Source organism: Rousettus aegyptiacus, unplaced genomic scaffold (assembly GCF_014176215.1).
Source record: "Rousettus aegyptiacus isolate mRouAeg1 unplaced genomic scaffold, mRouAeg1.p scaffold_m13_p_15, whole genome shotgun sequence".
Classification (NCBI taxonomy): Eukaryota; Metazoa; Chordata; class Mammalia; order Chiroptera; family Pteropodidae; genus Rousettus; species Rousettus aegyptiacus.
The window spans coordinates 24,379,929-24,396,254 of NW_023416290.1; the positions used below are offsets into that span (position 1 = coordinate 24,379,929).

The 16,326-nt window shown below is 38.9% G+C and overlaps 1 pseudogene; it reads right to left on the reverse strand.

Moving 5' to 3' along the window:
• Window positions 1–8,148: 8,148 nt before the first annotated feature.
• Window positions 8,149–8,267, reverse strand: LOC118612099 (annotated as a pseudogene).
• Window positions 8,268–16,326: the final 8,059 nt, after the last annotated feature.

Here is a 16,326-nt window from a genome sequence, read left to right on the forward strand (position 1 = left end):
ATAAACAAACCAGGTGGAGTGCAGAAAATTTCAATTGAGGTCTAGTTATTAATAAATTCATTAGGTGAAATTTTACGATTGACCCTTTCAAGCCATGGGTCAGAGGAGGTGGGATAACATTCTGTAAAAGCCCATCCTTTCTTAAAGGGGCCTTTTCTAAAAAACTTTGCAAAGAGTCATAAACACTTGGGTGCAGGGAGACAGCATTTAGGCAAGGAAAAGAATGTGGGGAAGCAAAGACTGTACTATTGACAAAAATAAAAGTTTCCACTGAGTTAGTATGGTGACAACTTGGGAAAGGTTGAAATAAGGTATGCGAGCACCTGGCCATAATAGCCTAATCTGATAGATAACATCCATCATCCTTAGGGTTGCAGGTATAATGAACAGTGGCATCTAGGACTCAGGAGAAATTGGTTACACGTAAGACCAAGGGGTCTCTGATATTATAAACAGACCAAATTTTTTTTATGACAGATCCAACATTCAGAAAGTTTTTCCTCTTTTGCAAGGGATTAGGAAATGTCTTCCAAAAAAGAGAGCAAAGGAAAAGTGAGAATGAGATAGGGAAAGAAGGTCGTCTTGGGAAAGATATCAGCTGAAATCCACTTCAATTCCTAGAAATATTTATTTTCAGGTCACAGTTTGGTGTGCAGGTCCAACAGGGTTTGGTGCTTTCTTTAGCTGTGACACATGAACCCAAGAGTCTATTCTCTGGAGTTTGGCAGCCGAGGGTTGGTTAATAATACCTGTTAGGGGCCTTTCGAATGAAGTTGAAGAGAGTCTTTCTAGAAATGTGTTTTCCCATGGATCAAATCTCTGGGTTGCAATAAATGATGCTTGAGGTATTTCTCTCCCAGGAGCATATCATGGAAAGATTGTTCTACTAAATCGATGTTATTTTCAACAGAAGCAATTAGGCTTTTGCAATATTGAAGCATATCCCCTTTCATTACCTGTGGATCAAAAGAAGCAAGAGTCCCAAAAGGGGTAAGCCTGAGATTTAAAAAGACTAATGGCAGTGCCTTTGGCCAGAGTATTGGAAGGGGTCTCTACAAATTTTGCCAGTTGAATCTTAATGATACCATTACTGTGATTGACTGACTATAATTTGAGGACTGAGGGTGGTAAGAACAGTGAAAGTGTTGTAAAACTGGCCAAGCAGCACAGGCCTGTCAAATCATCTGACTGGTGAAATGAGTTCCTTGGTTACTATAAAATTTGCAAGGGAGCGGGTGGGTTCCTCAGGTAGGAATGATTTTTTCTAATAGAAGCCACAAAAGAGGCAGTAGCCTCTTCTATAAGGAAAAGCTTCAATCCAGTCAGAAAATACAAACCATGACTAAAACATATTTATTTGAGATAGGAATAGCTATATGAAATCCATTTGCCAAACCTCGAATGGTTCATTGGGTGATTTAAAGTGTCCAGGAATGGTGCAGACAGGTTTCCCAGGACTTTATTTCAGGCATGTGAGGCAAGCAAAGTAGGTACTTTTTGCAGCCTTACTATTTCCCCATCAGTATCAATTCAAAGGTTATCATTTTATCAACAAACCATTGATTTAATACATGTACAATGCTCAATATGGAAATTATAGAATCTCTGTCAGACTAGGTTATTACTTGGCCTAAACTAGAGTTCTTTCTTTTTATCTAATTGGTATTAGACTTCCAATTCTGTTTTTCCTTTTCTTGGGCCAATTGTTTGGCCTCTGTAGTGAATTTTTCTAGATCATCATTTCGGGAAACATCCCTTTGGACCATGATAAAAATTTGGTTATTGGTCCCTTTGGGAGCAGTATGCATGGCAGAAATATCAGTGAGGTGATTTCCTTTAGCTTCTAGGGAATTAAGTTTAGAATGCCCAGGAACCTTGATGATAGCCAATGCAGCTGGCAAGAATATCTAATAATTCCTGGATATAAGGACCATTTTTAATTTTATCACCGCTAGAAGTAAGGAAGCCAAAACCATGAATCACTCCAAAAGTATATATACTGTAAGTGTAAATATCAGTTTTGTTCTTGGCTAAAATGCAGGCCCTGATATGAGTGTATAATTCAGCCCATGGGAACAAAGTAGCCAAAGGCAAAGGTCCCACTTAAATTCCTTCAAAAGGAGATAATGTTGCACATCCAGAACAGAATTTACCATTTTTACCTTTTAAATAAGAACTGTCAGGGAACCACAAGAGATTTCTTTGTTCCATGTTGTAATTCTAAAGACTTTCAGGACTGTTGTGGTGTGTTCAAATCCAAGACCCACGGAGCCAATCGAGATGAATTGTGAGCCTTTATTAGCCGGCCGGCGACTGACTCTCCACCACGCAGGGTTAGAAGAGATCAGCCCTGAGCTCCCAGAAGAGGCAGTTTATATAGCCGCCAGCACATCCCTGAGCAGATCACCACACCCTGGTTAACAGTTGGCCGTTAGCATCTCCTTGGTCAGATTACCACACCCTGGTTAATAGAATCAGAAGTAAATATTTAAAACTGGCTTACTGGAAAATTGTCTACCCATAACAAAGACCATCCCAACTGGCAGGTTTTATCCACTGCTAAGCATGGCCTTCACCTACAAGCATATGAACTAGCTGATGTAGGTCAGTGTGAGTGCCAGGCCTGGCTGACCCTTAAGTCTGGCTGTTATCTAAGGCCTGGCTGATCCAAGGCCTGACTGGCCCAAGGTTTAATAAGCTTTAATGAACAATTCATGAATTAGGCAGCATACCATCTAGTAAATAGAAAGGTTTTCAAGGAGTTGTATAAAATGGAAGATTTTCGCAGGCAGAAATAGAGTGGGACAAGGAAGTTAAAGAGCGAATTATTTCAGGCAAGGTCACCTTCCCTTAAGGGAGGGCAGGGTCTTATTATGCAGATTGTCTTACTAGTGCTGACCAAGAAATTCCAGAGAGATTATTTTAAAATTTCACTACTGGGATATGCCAAAACTGCAATTGTGTTAGGTATTAAGTCTTGGCAGGGGTGGGGTGCTTACCATAAGTGATTCCCTTTAAGATCTTTGTTTCTTTTTAATGAGGGAAATGAGAGTCATTCTTGACCACCTTCTGAGAGCTGCTTATTTAAGCCCGGAACTCTGCAAATAAGCATTTTCACCACAAGGCCAAGGTTAAAATGTTTGGGACTCTCAATTCCCTGTCTCCCATTTGATAGAATATTGATTGATTGCCGCTGTGTAAAGTTAAAATTCAGTGGATCCATTCTTCCCCTTCCTCATATTAAGGAGTTGAAGTATTCTTAAATTTAATAAACAAGAAATGATGAAACCCAAAATAATACTGGAATTTGTTGTTACTCTCTTTCTTTCATTATATAGGAGGATTATTAGAAATATTGGTGTTTTTTAAGTTTTCAAGTCCTTAGCTTGGAAGAATAAATAACTACTGAAATAACATAAACTAAGTATGCTAAAAGTAGGGGATGACTCAGTTAAGAGCGAAGGCATCTGAGAAATGCAAAAGGAAGAGCTTACAGAAATGACTGACTCAGCCTATTATAGATTAACCACATCCTATAGACCTCTGAATGGCCTCTGGAAACTCTTGTCGCACTGACAAGAGAAAGGATCTGTAAATAGATAGGTCTGGTGGTTGGGAATTGCTTCTCTTGCAGCCCCCACCCAAAACTCCCCCTCCCTTCCTGAGTCAGGAGGTGCACATAGAACCTCAGACAAAGGAATCAAGCGCCTCTTACATGGACACTGCAGAGGTATATAAGCGCCTCTTACATCGACACTGCAGAGGTATATAAGCTGTAAGAAATCTAACCAAGGGGAGCTCATGCTTTTGTGTGGTTAAAGCCTCACCTGCTCTGCTGGCATTAAATTCTCCTTCCTCTAACAAATTTGTCTAAGCGTCTAATTTCCTCATCAGGTGTCGCTTCCTGCAACACAGTGAAGGCTATATAGAGCTCACTGAGAGGGAGGTTCTAATGTAAAGTCATAAACTTCCTAGATGTCTAAGTTCCTTTCTCTCTTTTTAGAAGATAGCAATAACAACATTAAATATTTTATTTATAGTTTCATGCTGACTAGAAAATTACTGCTTGGCTATCGCCTGTGGGAACATAGGCTATCACCCATAGGAACATAACATTCTAACAATAAGCTTTCTGCTTCTATACCCCCACTTGCACAACCAATCTGTGAGTTGATAGTAAATAAAAGAAAAATAGACTTTTGTGTTCAGACAGAACTCCTCAGAAAACCTTTCTATATACTAGATGGTATGCTGCCCAATTCATGAATTGTTAATTAAAGCCTATTAGACCTCTACATTTTCGGGCTGCTTAATCTGGAGTCTGCATATCCCTGCAGACCCAGCTGGCTGAATAAAGAGTGTGTTTCCTGTAATTCACTGATTTCTGGTGATCCGTGTGTCTTTCGGGAGCTGGCGGCTACAACATTTGGAGGCCCCAGCGAGATCTTAGGGAGCAGCCCTGGGATCTAAGACCGGACTGGCCTCCAAAGTGGTTGCTGTCCCTGTTACGAATTCAAAGGGGTGGCCAACCTGAGACGTTCCAGGGTCCTTGAATGCCATGATGGGGTCAATGCAATCGTCAAGGATGCAATCTTTAGGACATACTCTTTGTTCCTGCTCCCGACGGGAACCTCCGAGACCTCGATGTCTAGATAAAATGTACCTTTCTGTTTCTGTTTACCAGTCATTGGGCATCCATGGAGAAACTAGACGCAGTCATATCTCCTAGACCGTGGCCAGGCCATGGGACACCACCTCCTTTGCCCTGTTATCGGGTTCTGTCTATTGTCTTTGGTCTTATCTAGGTTGTAGGTGGCAAACTTCACTGGGTCCACCTGCACCACAGTAATTGTTCTCATCTGAGTGTCTGTTTTGTGTTTTCTGTGCAAGTGATGGGGGGAAGCCCAGGTTCACAGAAGACATCCTTGGGGATTCTCCTGCAACATTTCAAAAAAGGGTTTGTAGAGGGAGCCAATTATGGCATAAAGTTTTCTCCAGGCAGACTAAGAACATTATGTGAAGTTGGGTGGCTGTCTTTTGATTTAAACTGGCCTCCAGAGGGTTCTTTTGACAGAGATTTAGTGAGGAATATTTGGAAGATTGTCACGGAAGACCCGGGACATCCCGATCAGTTTCCCTACATCAATCAATGGTTAAACCTTGTTCAGAAACCCTCTCCTTGGCCCCGCCAGTGTGCCCTTTCTCTAGAGGTGCGAGTTTTAGTTATGGGCACCCCGAAACATGCAGCAGCTGAATCTCCAAGACAGCCTAGTCCCTCAGTCCTCCAATCTCCACCGGAGGACAGTGACCTTCCCACACCCTATAATCCAGGACAACAGAAGCCAAAATAGCACCTCACCTCCTCCGATGGCCAGCAAGTAACTCCTATGGGCCTCCTGTTCCTGCTCCGGGTGGGGCACCAGCCAATACCACTACCCTGGGCCATCCTCCCCTTGCGAGAAGCACCACTCCAGGGGCAACACACAATCAGGCCCTTTATGGTTTACGTGCCTTTCTTAACTAGTGACCTGTACAACTGGAAGGCACAGAATCCACCTTTCTCTGAGAAACCCTAGGCTTTAATGGAACTCTTAGAAAGTGTCTTTCAGACTCACTGCCCAACCTGGGATGATTCCCAACAGCTTTAAATTACCCTCTTCACCACGGAAGAACACAGGTGCATTCAGACTGAAACATAAAAGATAGCTGTGGGGGGGGGAGGAAAGCTGAGGAAGCAAGGGAACAGACTGAGGAGAAATTTCCCTCCACCCACCCAGACTGGGGGCACAATTCTCAAGCAGAGAAAATGGCATTAGATTGGTACCACCAGATTCTAATTGGGGGAATTACGATGGCTGCTCGTCAGCCAAATAAACTTTCTAAGGTAACTGAAGTTATACAGGGAGGGACCTCAGGAATCCCTTTGGAGCGTTTCTTGAAAAAGCCGTACTGGGTATACACCCACATTGATCCTGAGGCCCCTGAGAACCACCAGGCAATTAATATAGCCTTTCCTACTCAGGCAGCCCCTGATATCTGGCATAAATTACAAAAATTAGAAGGTTTTGCAGGAATGAACCTGTCCCAACTTGTTGAGATAGCACAGAAGGTGTTCAACAACAGGGAGGCACCGGATGACGCCAAACATATGGCTAAAATCCAAACTATTGTCATCAACCCAGCCAATCTGTTGCTAGACCCAGACCCCAAGACCCCCGTTCGTGCCTGCACAGATTTCACTGACGCTGTGTGTTCCTTAAGGCCAGACCTCAAAGACTCCCCTGAGGCCGATGAAGTTCTGTTCACAGATGGGAGCAGCTTCATGTAGGAAGGAAGGAGGGAGAAGAACTGCAGAAGAGATTGCCTCATGATGCCTGGCTTGTGCCCAAGTTAATCCAAAGAAAGGGAAGATGGAAGGACTGAGACATAGAAAAAGAGGAACTTATCTGGGGGACCACTGGGAAGTAGATTTCACTGAGTCTTTACAGGCCCTTCAAAGTGTACAGAAGGAGATTTGGTCCCGGGTTCGTGCTGACCACTTAGCCCCGGGGGATGATCTTCCCCATCAGCTTCAGCCTGGGGACTCTGTGTGGATCCAGAAGTTCACTTCCAAAGGACTAGAACCCAAAGAGAAAGGACCTTTCGCTGTCTACCTGACGACGCCCACTGCAGTTAAAGTAGATGGCATCCCATCATAGATTCATCACTCCCATGTGAAGGCAGCACGAGAGTGGACAGCTCAGGAAGATGGGCCCTTAAGACTAAGACTCAAGCATACATAAGTCTAACCCTCTACTTCTTCCTTTTTTCCCTCTTTAGCCCAGACATTCAACCAGCCACAATCAGAACCAGGAACATTAATAACTTTGCTAACAGCAATACACAAGGTCTTAAATAAGACCACCCCAGACATAAGACAAGATTGCTGGTTGTGCCTAAATTCAAAACCCCCTTACTACGTCAAGATAGGAACTCCCCTAAATTTAACTGAGCTCAGCAGGCTAGAACTTCAAGTCAATTCACTAGCAGAAGTAGTCCTCCAAAATAAAAGAGGTTTAGATTTATTCTTTTTAGAACAAGATGGATTATGTATAGCTCTAGGTGAAACCTGTTGCTTCTATGCCCATAATTAGGGAATAATTAAAGAGAGCTTACGAGTGGTACAGAGAAATTTAGATGCCAGGGAAAAACAAAGACTAGAATCAAATAACTGGTTTCACAGGATGTTCAATTGGTCACCATGGCTAACAACCCTTCTATCTGCTATAGCTGGACCTTTAATCCTCCTCCTCCTCTTATTAACTTTTGGCCCATGTTTCCTCAATTTCTTGTTTGCATATATAAGGAAGAGAATTAATTCTATTAAACTTTTAGTATTACAAAATAGAGACCATGAACAAATTCCACATAAAGAATCAAGGATTCAGTTTTCTACTAAGGCCAGTGGGGAATGTGCTGGCTAGACAATTACTGCTTGGCTATCGCCCATGGGAACATAGGCTGTCACTCATAGGAACATAACATTCTAACAATAAGCTTTCTGCTTCTGTACTCCCACTTGCACAACTGACCTGTGGGTTGACAGTTAGTAAATAAAAGAAAAATAGACTTTTGTATTCAGACAGAATAAAAAATGGGGTTTAGAGCTTAAAAACTCCATACCTCTACATTTTGGGGCTGCTTAATTTGGGGTCTGCATAACCCTACCCTGGCAGACCCAGCTGGCTGAGTGTGTTTCCTATAACTCAATGATTTCTCGTGGTCTGTGTGTCTTTTTGGGGCTGGTGGCTACAATAGTTCTACAATAATAATTTATCATGGTGATGCATGACAGGACAAATCCTCCCGAGTGGGAACTCAAGCTCTATGCCCACTGATAGAGGGTCCTTGGCTTCATGCAGGAAAAAATTAAGGAGCAAGTCAAGTTTAGAAACAAAGGAAAGTTTATTAGAGAAGAAATAAAGTAACACAGGCAGTGACATGGTCTCCTCTCAAAGTCAAAGAATAAGATCTCAAGTGTTTGAGGAATTGGGTTTTATCCATTTCTTAGTGTCTATGAAAAATTACTGATTATAGGGAATAAAGAGTAAAATGAACAGTTGGGTTAATTTATTTTTTATTTTTTTAAATTTATTTTTATTTTTTAAATGCCTATAGCACCTGGTCTTTCTAGGTGGTCTTCCACCTAAGTACTAACCAGGCCCAACCCTGCTTAGCTTCCTAGATCGGATGAGATCAGGCATGTTCAGGGTGGCATGGCCATAGAAGTTGGGTTTATTTTTAACTTGTGTAGGATACAGCTTAAAGTCTTTGTTTTCCTGTTTTCCCTTCATGCTATGGCATGCATTAAAGGTATGGGTAAATACTTGTTAGTAATCTCAGCAGGAATCTTCCTGCTTTTTAGCTGCGGCTTGGCTGTATGGCTGATCAGCCAGGTTTCAGCATCTAGCAGCATGTACCAGGCTCAGACTACAACCTGGCTTAATATTTAGTCAATATGTGTAGTTGTGGGTCCCAGGTCTGGCTGTGATCCAGGCTCGTGGCTAGGAATAGGACCTCAGATTTAGAATGTTACATTAGTGTAGTAGGGCTCCTGCACTTAAAATATGTAAACATCCTTCAGTTTATCACACATGTGTGGCTGAATGCCACTATCGTACTCTGATATATGTGGAGCTATGCAATCCCCTGTGGAAGAGAAGGGGAGCACAAGAAAGGGGAGCAAAAGAGCAGAAGCAGAAGCACGTTCCCCACAATAAAACTTCACTCCCCACAATAAAGTTGGTGCTTGCTGTTTCATTTTCATGTCAGTCCCTAGTGCAATCTTCCAACTGGGTGTCTCACCACCTTTCTCAATCAGCTCAGCGCTTACAGCAGTTCTTTTGCCACTTTAATATATCTAGTTTTAGGTTCTTATATTCCTGTCACATACACACATTTTCTTATAGTTGTTTTTATATTCTATACATTACTTGCTACTTTCAGGAAAACATTTTTCCAATTAGTCTTCATAATTTTAAAGGCTTTAAAATGTTATTACAACTCTAGGCCCTTCTCCTAATTTTGGACATTTGTCAACTGCTTCCAATATTTATCATTGTTTGCAAATCTACAGTAACTATACTATTGTTTATATGGAACCATTAAATAGGATACATTACTAGTAATGAAATAGCTGAATCAAATGATATGACTTACTTAGCTCTTTCTACATAATTTCTACTAGATATTAAAATTTTACTTCTATGTTTGCTACAAAGAGCTGTGCCAATATATTGTCGTCAATGAAATAATTTATTGAGTTTGACAATGAATTATCTCATGAGTATATCTCATTTTAGTAAAAAGTAAGATTTCCCTTACTTCTCTTACATATTCATGAATCTCAAGTCTCTGAGTATGTTATAAAGAATAAATAGTTTAAATTATTAATTTTTAATTTGTGACTAATAAAATGTACCAATATTTACAATAAATGAGCTTTAAATACTGCCCTCATTTAAATAATCTGAAGGAATCAATAGTTGGAGACATTGGTTTGAAAAAATAACCGTTTAAGATGACTCAGTAATTCCCAATGAAATTTCTATTTCTCTGCATTATGTTATGTCTTTATTACCTTCTTTAAAATTTTTTAGTTTTAACTAGCAGAACATGTTTGTTCATGTAATACCTATTATGTGTAGATTTTGTAAGATTTTATATGTACAACCCTTTTATCATGACACATCCTGCAGACTCAGTGTGTTTGTTGACTTCCATTTACCATAATATGAGTGCTCCTTCCATTTCTACCTAGCTAAGTTAATCACAGAGTAGTGTGCAAAATCACAATTGGGGAAATCAGAGAACTGATTGGCTGTGTTCAGAAAATTCTCCTCAAATTTTAGTAGAAAATCAAGTGTATTTCATTTCAGATGACTGTAGTAGCACTTTTTACACAACATCTGAGTGGTATCATTTCAGGTGCACACAAACACTTAGAGAATCCTCAGTTGTGTATCCAGAAATACAAATAATTTTATTATTTTTACTTTTCCCCCCAATAACAGAATTTTTAAAGCAAATCTTTAATGACTTCTGGCCATAGGTTTAATCTGTCTTTAATTAGATAGGTATTGATCCAAGATACTTATGAGTAAATTAATCTAGGTCTATCCTAGAGAAAACATTGTCCTATTAATAGAATATTAAGTTTTCAGCATTGATTTAATATTTGCTCTGTAAGCATTTATTGAATTACTATTTTTATTAATAAATAATGTTATAGGAAAGAAAATGAAAGAATAAGAAGAAAATATTTTTGCCTCAGGAAATTCCAGTTCTGATAAAAGAACAGATGGCGTGAATATGAATGTATTAAAAAATAGTTTTTACACACTAATAATACAGCTCAAAAATATTGAGGGTTCTTATCTAAAGTACATAATTTTGGGGGTTTACAACCCAAAGCACACAGTAATACTCTCCCTATTTTTGGTATCGATGTAAGAAATATCCAAACCTATAGAGAATTTTTACAAGTTTATTCGAGCCAAACTGATGACATTGCCAGGAAGCAAGATCTCAAATGCTCCTTAAAATACATTTGCAGTTTCTTTTATAGGTCTAGAATTAAGGAGGGAACTAAGGAAGATCAAATGAAGGTGGAAAAAAGCAAAGTAGGGATTGGATTATAGGATAATTAACAAAATTATGTGCTCCCTTGGAGGTAAGGTTTCTGAAAAAGGGGATTACTCTAGCATTTCAAAGGTGCACTAACCCATATGCACAAGAACAAAACTGATTGGCCAGTTTAAGAAAGATAAACATTTTACTAGAAAAGTTATATGCCTGGGGCTACTTTCCATCACTGGACTTGTCAATTTTATTGCAAAACACTTTTTCATCCATTATTCTCCCTCTTGGTCATAAACCAATCAGAACAATGGATTGATAACCAACCTTTTGGTCAGTGTGGTCTCAGTGCTAGGAAAGTTCATTCCTTGGAAATCTCAGTATTAATTTTTTTGTCAAAATTGTGGACCATTGAGGATGGGGCAATATTATAACATGAGATGTGATTTAAGACTGAATTTTCCCAAAAAGGAAAGTCAGATAAATGGAAAGCAGTCAGGTCTTATGGCCTTCATTGTGGAAATCACTCTGCATCATTTCTATCCTGTGAGCTATCATGATCCAAACTTTGCCTTCTGTCTAATTTTTCTATATTTTGCATCTAGTAAAACATTTACATAATCCATGAAAAGTATTAACAGTTATCTTATACATGTTCGGTAATCATAAACTGTTAGACTATATAGGGAAATCCAAAGAACAAATATAACTATTATTATAACTGATATCATTACCTGGATATTGAGTTCAATCATATGTCTAATTACATAATTAATCATGTCTATGTAATAAAACCTTGATAAAATCTTTAGACACAGAGACTATGGAGATTCCCGGTCAGTTTACACATTGATGTGCTGGGATAATGACATGCTTTGATTCCATGATGAGAGGACATGGAAGCTTTGCTTCCCTACCTCTTCAGACCTTTCCCTGTGTATCTCTATATTTTACTATTCTTACCTGTATCATTTTTAGTCAGTTCTCCAGAAAAATAGGACGAATAGGATGTTATTAAAGATAAAAAGAAACAACAGGCCCTAAAGGGAGTCGCTTGTGCTAAGCTCCAAGTCAGCAAACCAAGACCTAATATCTGAGCTAATTGCAATTTCAGCCTCTCCCAGGAATGTGACCTTTAACCAGTCAGTCTTGAATTACCTGATGAGCACTAGTGGGTAATCTACATAATAGACCCCCATTCTTCCCCCAAAGGAAGGTGACCTTGCCCGGAATACTTTCTTTGTTAGAAACCTCCTTTTCCCACCTACTTCTGCCTACAAATACCTCTCATTTTGTACAGCTTTCCAAAGCCCCTTTCTATTTGCTAAATGGGATGCTACCCAATTCATAAATCATTAAGTGAAGACAATTTGATCTTTAAATTTATTCAATTGAATTTTGTTTTTTTTTTTAAACAATGTATATATATAGAGAGAGAAAGAGATTTATTGTAAGGCATTGGCTCACATGGTTATGGAGGCTGAGAAGTCCCAACATCTGCAGGCAGCAATCTGGAGACCCAGGAGAACCAATGGTGTAAGTTCCATTGTGTAGTCTTGTGGCAGCCTGACTCCGCCTGGCCATTTCCTGCTCAAACAAGTTCGTTCCTGACTGCCCTCCGTCCTTCCAAGGACTCTCCAATTGATGTCAGTTTTCTCATAATTTGCCAACCAATCGATGTTCTTCCTTATATCTGTAGCTGTGTAGGAATGACAAGACTGTATAAAACTACCTGTAATGTTACAACTGGGGCTCAGCCTTTGGATAAGACTATGAGGAGCCAGTGCCAGCATCAATAAACACTGCTTCCTGCTTATAGCCTCAGTGTCCTGTCTCTCTTTTCGAGAATCCTGCAACAGTCTGGCAGGCTTGAAACCCAAGAAGAGCTGATATTTCAGTTCAAGTGCAAAGGGAAGAAAAGACTTAAGTTCTCCTGCTCAAAGCAGTCAGGCAAGAGGAGCTACCTTTTACTCATTGGAGAGTTCACTTTTTTGTTCCATTCAGGCTTTAAACTGATTGGCTGGGGCCAACTTACATTAGAAAGGACAATCTGCTTTACTCAATTTAACAATTAAAATGTTAATTTCATCCAGAACCACCCTCACAAATACATCCTGAATAATGTTTGACCAAATATTAGAACACTGTTAAGTTGATGTATAAAATTAACTATTATAGTATTCTTTGTAATAAAACTGACGTCGTAAGCATAGCACTCTTAGTGAGTTCTATGATTAGTTCTAGTGAATTATTGAACCTGAGAAGATTGTGGGAAGCTCTGAATTATTGTTAGAAGTACAGGCCACACCCGAGACTAGCAGCTGGCATTTGATGCAGGGACAGTCTTGCAATAGACTTTGCCCTTAACTTGTGGAATCCATGCTAAATCTGGGTAGTTAGTGTCAGAATTGAATTGCAGTCCACCCATTTGGGGGTAGAAACAGAGCATTTTGAACTTCATAGCGAGACAGGAAGAAGTGCAAATAGCAAGTCCTTTGCTCATTTTTAATTGGTTTGTTTGATATTTTGTTTTTGAGTTGTAGGAGTTCTTTATATATTTTGGGTATAACCCCTATTAGATATGTGATTTGCAAATATTTTCTCCCATTCCAAAGGCTGTGCTGGATTAAGGGCCCACTCTAACCCAATATAACAAGAGTATCTTAATTCGATTACACCTCCAAAGATCCTATTTCCAAATAAGGTCACATTCTCAAATACTGGGGATTTAAATTTTGACATATTCTTTTAGGGAACACAATCTAATCAATGACATGTATTCATTATTTTGTGAACTTTTCTTACTACAAATGTAAGAAGTTCATTGTGGAAAGGTTAAACATAAAGCTAATTGCATATAATAAATATATCTAGAAGGATATACAAGAATATAGTAACATTGCTCACCTCCAAGGAAGGTTGCTGGAGGAATAAGAATAAGAGAGTTTCCACTGTGCATCATTTTATGTCTTTAGTGGCTTTGCACTATAGCCCTTATTCAAAAATAAAGTTTATGTTGCTAAAAGAAAATCTGTCTATAATTCTATCATTCAGAGATCACCACTGTTATTTTTAAATATGTCCTTTCAGTATTTGTGTGATTTTTTTCAAAGAGGAAATCATACTGTACATTTGGTTTTTAATTTTAAGATGCATAATTTTTATTATGTGAAAATGAATATATTTGGGAGATCCTCTTCCTGAAATGATAATAATAAATAGTGATTATTTAATAAGTTCTTACTCTATCAATGCTTTATATACCTTACCTCAGGTAAACTTTCTGACCTGCCCATGGCCTTAGATGGGTACCAGCAGTGGTTCTCCTTCAAGCATTTCTTTCCTTTTGGGTCACAGCACCCTGCTTTTCCTTTGGAGAAAGGTCCCTATCCCACTCTTAGTCAGTAATATACAAGGCAGGCCTTGCCCACACCAAGACCAAAGCAAACATGTTACACCTGCCCACAGTGAATGAGTGCAGAGTGGTCTTACTATAAAAGGGAATCTGTCTTTGGGGTTGATGAGCTCTGTGGTAGCCACTGGAACTCTACTCTAGAAAACTTGCCTGAACTGAGGAGACCAAGAAAAGCAAAGCTGAGCAGTGGAGAAAAAAGCTGACTATACCAAGTGGCCTTTGCACCCAGCCAAGACTGAAATCCATATACCTATAAACATTCTAGTTATGCCAACCATGTATTTCCTTTTTTTTTTAAAGCCAGTTTGTACTAGGATGTTTTTTTTTTTTTTTTGCCACCTCAAATATAACACAGTAATATTACCTCTATTCTACACATGAGGAAACTGGGGCAGAGAGAGAGAGTAAATAATTTGTCCAAGATCATATAGCTCTTGAGTTGCAAAGCCAGACTTCAGACTTTAACCCAGGCCTGTCTAACTGAAGGCCTATATTTAAAGTAATACACTCTATTGTGAACCAACATACCTATCTGTGTTTCTGTCCATAGGATATGGATAATTTCTATTGCTTTTTAAAAAGGCAATTTAATAGATGGATATAAATAGATTTAAATAGATGGATATAGACAGAAAAAGTTGAAAATCACATGATATCATTTATATGTGGGGTATAAACCTAAAAGCAACAAATAAACAGGACAAACAAACAGAGACTCATGGATAGGCTAGTGGTTACCAGAGGGTAAGGGATAGGGGAGGAAGGGAGAAGTAGATGGAGTCAAGGGGTCAAATACAGAGGGGTAGAGGGGGAGAGAGTGAAGTGAGTAAAAGGGATCAAATACATGGTAGCTGAAGGAAACTGGACTTTGGGTGGCAAACACACAATAGAATATTCTGATGTCAAATTACAATGTACACTTGAAAATTATATAATTGTATTAATCAGTGTTATCCTAATAAACTTAACTTTCAAAAATGTAAATACTAAAAATAAAAAAATAAAATCAGTGACCAGTAATGTAAATAAATAAATAAATAAAAACAATAAAATAAAATAAAATAAAATAAATAGATGAATTAGAGTGGGGCAGACTTTCTCACCTCTTCATGAGTATCTGTATAGATGACCTAATTTGAGCACACTGTGGCAAAGCAAATCAAAGAGACTACTTTTTCCTCAATATAATGTAGCACTATAAGCACCATTTCTAAATAAATTATCAAAACCATCACACTACATCCTTTCATAAAACTAACAGAAGTTTTAAGATATAGAATGGGTTTTCTAGGTTTTACCAGCACCTGAGAAGGGAAGGATGGAACCCTGCTAAATAATTAAATTGAAACAGATTGCCTTGAAGTCCTATGAAGAAAGAGGGAAATATTGAGTAGATAAACCCTTTCCTTGAGCAACTAGAAAGTCATTATCAATCATTTCTCAAATTTTCATGGAATTAGTTCCCACAATCTTTCGATTAAGTACAAGGGATTTCAGGAAAACTTAAAATTGAACAACTGAAAAAAGAAAAAGTCTTTGTTATCTATAAATATAGAAACCCCATATTTGTATGGAACCTGGATGTAAAAGGAGTGAAGAGGTGAAGAGGAGCAGAATATGCCACTCCAAGATATGCCATTTTGGGATAAGAATTATATTGAGTTGAAGGCAACTGAGAATCAGCAGACACAGTAAAAGTCTTCTGCCCTCCCCTTATCTGCCTAAAAGCAGGGTATAAATTTCTCTTTGTGAAGGTTTTCTTCCTCCACATTTGAAAAAGACGAGCAACTCTTCTCACTAGAGACTAGAATCAACACTGAGATGAGTTTTTATAAATTAATCTTACTAAAATTACCCTTACTATTTTTGGGTAGTTAGGTAGCCATGAGTGACAGCAACGAAGGTCTAGCTCTGTAACCATAGAAATATCAACAATGATGACCCAACCTAAAGGTAGCCCCTAGGACCTTCCAGAAAAGACTCATTTTTTTCAATTAACAATACCCTTACATCCTAGAATACAAGGAAATAAATGTCCATAACACAGCAACCAGTTTAGGCCAGCCACAAACCCTTGTGCAGTAAGGAGTACTCTGAACTTCTTTTACCGTAGCCTCATTGTAATATCATACATATGCCCTGAAGTTCATGAATCTAATTATAACAGACTGAATTCTGGGTTAGATTATGTGCAGTTAACAATAGAGTATATAGCAGCCAATCGTCAATTAAAATCACATCACAGGCCAATCAGCTGGCATCACCCTTGTACCATCCTATTACAGCCCAGATAT